The following is a 4076-nucleotide window of genomic DNA, read 5'->3' as shown; positions in this document are numbered from 1 at the left end:
CCGTTGTCAAAGATAACACTGTTAAATTAAGAAGTTATGCTATTTTTATTATTTTACCTTCATTTAACTAGGCAAGTCAGTTAAGAACAAATTCTTATTTTCAATGATGGCCTAGGAACTGTGGGTTAACTGCCTGTTCAGGGGCAGAACGCCAGATTTGTACCTTATCAGCTTGGGGGTTTGAACTTGCAACTTTCCGGTTACTAGTCCAATGCTCTAACCACTAGGCTACCCTGCCGCCCCACAGAATTTACTGCAGCAGGTAACTTTGATTGGAAACTACATCAAACCAGATCCTTGTACTTGTACACCTGTTCGCAAAACTACATGAAGATATTGGATCAGAGCATGACAATGTTCGATTTCACACCGAGGCTTGGTGGTTATTGAGGGGGAATTTTGGAAAGATTTTTCATATTAAGAGAGGTACTGTCATTCACAACGGATCTAAAGAATACAGACTTGGTTGACTTTCTGTGTAATTAAAAGAAAATAACCGGAAAACAGCATCAGTAAGTGTCCCACACGAGTGATGACTGCTTACCTCCAACGCTTCGAAGAGCACTTTGGGACCTACTGTACTTCCCAATTCGTTTGGCTGTGACCCTGGCTCAGTTGACATGCTGGTAAGTGAAATTGAAGCGCTGATGAACTGTCATGTGACCGAATGCTGAAGACAATGCATTCAAGTTCACTACAGAGGAGTTTTGGTTCCTGACTCAAAGGGAATACCCTGCCGTCTCCCTCTGAGCATTAATGATCGAGTTCAAAACAACTGGGAACTAGGAACTGGGATCTCGGAAATGTCCGACTTCAGTGCGTTGAAGACAACTAGGAACTTGGAAAGAAAAGTGCTCCAACTGGGAATTCCAATTTTCTAGAGCTCCAACTTTCCGACCTAACAATCACTGACGTCATGATTTGACCTCGTACTTTTCTGAGTTCCCAGTTGTCTTGAAAGCACCATAAAACTCATGGTAGGCTACTCTTCGCCAATATGTGTGTGAAGCTGGTTTCAGTGCTCTCGTCTGCATTAAAACCAAATATTGATCCAGGTTGGATGTGACAGCAGAGATGCGGTGTGCGCTGTTGACCACGTCCCCTGACTTTGAGAAGCTCCGACTCGACATGCATCAAACACATGCATCTCATTAGTGGTGGTGAGATAGGATACATTATGTCAGACTAACTTGCAATTGACTGTCATTAGCCCCACATTAAAAGTATGTGATGGTGAGTTGAGAAGACAATCAGAAATACTGTTAGAATGTTATTCAATTGACTGCCAGAGCCCCAAGTAAAAAAAGTTAACATTGGCTGTTAATTACATAATTTTACATAATTGTTCACATGATTGGGGTTGCAAGAATTTTCAGATATCAAAATTAGGTTGTGGGCCAAAAAAGATTGAGAACCCCTGCCCTAAGTTGTCCTCACAGCATCCTGCTGTTTGAACAGCGTTGAGTTTACTCAATAAGGCACAATCAGCAGGGGCTACTGGCTATTCTGGACATGAATCATACCTCATCAGCATCAAAGTTTTCACAAAGTGGTTGGAAGGAAAATCAAAACAATGCATCTTCACTCATCAACTCCGGTATTGGCAGAATAAAATCGATACGGTAGTCTGTGATAAGTAGGGTCTACAATAAGTATACAGAACTGCATTTGCTGGAAAGCTGCTCAGGTTATTACTGCAAGATTTTAGCAAAACAAAGCAGAAATATATTTGAAGCAGATATTTACACCTTTCATTACATTGTTTGGTTTTACTTTAAGTGATTACATCTGTCACAAATGTAAACTTTTATCCAGGTGACATAGTGAACTCTCTAGGGCTGTGTTTACACAGGTAGCCCAATTCTGATATTTTTGACCAATTCAATCAGTGCTGAAAAATATCTGATGTGAAAAGATCTGATGTGATCGGGGAAAAAAATCAGAATTGGTCTGCATGTGTTAACGCAGCTTAACAAATGTTTCCAGAGACCTAACATCCAGCAGTTCTTGAGACCGCTGTGCTCAGACGTGGCTTTGTGACCAAGATTTTCTTTACCACTGTTGTTGTTTTTTTCTCCTGCTATGACTCCTCTTGATGTTTCGAACAACCTGTTGAGAAAAAAAATATGTGAATACAATGTTCGCACTTTGGAGAAAAAACAAGAGGATGTGGTGGCAGCTGCTGAGAGGTCCCACTTTGAGAGTAAATGTCACCTCACAGAGTGGATCTCCTGTCCATTGAATCATCTCACCTACAATATTAAAGACCCAATGCAGAAGTTTTTATATCAATATCACATTTTTTATGGGTAGCAATTAGGCACCTACTTTCCATTAAAATAGGAAAAAATACGTTTGTTTTTTTGCTAAAAAATATTTCTCAAGCAACAATTTTGCTAGGGCTGTCTGGAAGTGGTCTGAGTGGGGAGGGGAACATTTAAAACGAGCTGTTATTGGCAAAGATGTTTGGAACTCTCTTTGTTATTGGTCTATTAACCAATTTACAGAATGGTGATATCACCATGGAAAGCCAAAACTCCCATCCATGCAAACCTGCTGATTAGAAGGTCCTGTGTAAATTATATTTTAAACCAACAACTATCAGGAAATAACACTGATTAAATGTTTTCATAGTTTTACAGTGTTAGCTTCATCAGCTGTTGTACAATATGATATAAAATACAGAAAAAACATAATTTTGACTGCACTGGGCCTTTAAAACCCCTGCCTTTATGGAGTTTTGATAGTTCTCTGTCATGACAACCACAAGTAAGATGCTTCCACACTCACTAGTTTATGTTAATGTACCTATGGTACATTTGAGGAGGTAATATTTGAGAATATCCAGTAATGTAGCCTAACAGCTACAGTGGGGCAAAAAAGTATTTAGTCAGCCACCAATTGTGCAAGTTCTCCCACTTAAAAAGATGAGAGAGGCCTGTAATTTTCATCATAGGTACACTTCAACTATGACAGAAAAAATGAGAAAAAAAATCCAGAAAATCACATTGTAGGATATTTAATGAATTTATTTGCAAATTATGGTGGAAAATAAGTATTTGGTCACCTACACACAAGCAAGATTTCTGGCTCTCACAGACCTGTAACTTCTTCTTTACAGAAAACATTTGACCTCTGTCATTGCCAACAAAGGGTATATAACAAAGTATTGAGAAAAACTTTTGTTATTGACCAAATACTTATTTTCCACCATAATTTGCAAATAAATTCATTCAAAATCCTACAATGTGATTTTCTGGGTTTTTTTTTCTAATTTTGTCTGTCATTGTTGAAGTGTACCTATGATGAAAATTACAGGCCTCTCTCATCTTTTTAAGTGGGAGAACTTGCACAATTGGTGGCTGACTAAATACTTTTTTGCCCCACGGTATATTTAAATTCTACTACCATGAAACCAAATAGGCTATACAGAAAATATATTTGGATGTGAAGAATATTGATTTACCCCCATAGAAATGAGACACAGAGCGATTTTGACAAGGCCCAGAATCAAGAATCCACATGAAGTCCATATGACAGAGACCTCAACCAATTGTATGGGACACATTGAGGTAGTGTGAGTCACGTTCTGCCATGCTGTCACTGCCACTGTAGTATGGATCACACAATCTGTGGATATATGAAAAGAGTTAAGAAGACCAGGAAAGATACAGTATGCTCACTTTCATGAGTTATTCTCTGGCCTGTACTGTCCCATGCAACCTGGATTTTTGCCTGGCCCAGTGGCTTTTATGGTGATTAAAGCAATGTATCCAAACAATCAATGAATCAACCCTCATTGTAACCTAGGTTATAGTACTATCAATTTCCATATCCTACTCTATGTCAAACCAAAATAGCGAGTAACAGTTTACCTGTAGATACATTGAGGGTGACCTTTGAATCTCTGTTAGTCTGTCCTATGTTGGCCCTGAGGAGACACTGGTATGTCCCTGCATCCTCAGGCCTGACTCTGGGAAGAACTAGACTGTCCATTGGTCCAAACCTAGCAGGTCGGGGAAATCTAAAGGGATATGGCTTCTCACCGTTACTTCTTCTGATAATACCAGTCTGGT

Source organism: Oncorhynchus kisutch, linkage group LG17 (assembly GCF_002021735.2).
Source record: "Oncorhynchus kisutch isolate 150728-3 linkage group LG17, Okis_V2, whole genome shotgun sequence".
Lineage (NCBI taxonomy): Eukaryota > Metazoa > Chordata > Actinopteri > Salmoniformes > Salmonidae > Oncorhynchus > Oncorhynchus kisutch.
The sequence above is the reverse complement of the archived record's forward strand: the minus strand, read 5'-3'. Positions refer to the sequence as shown.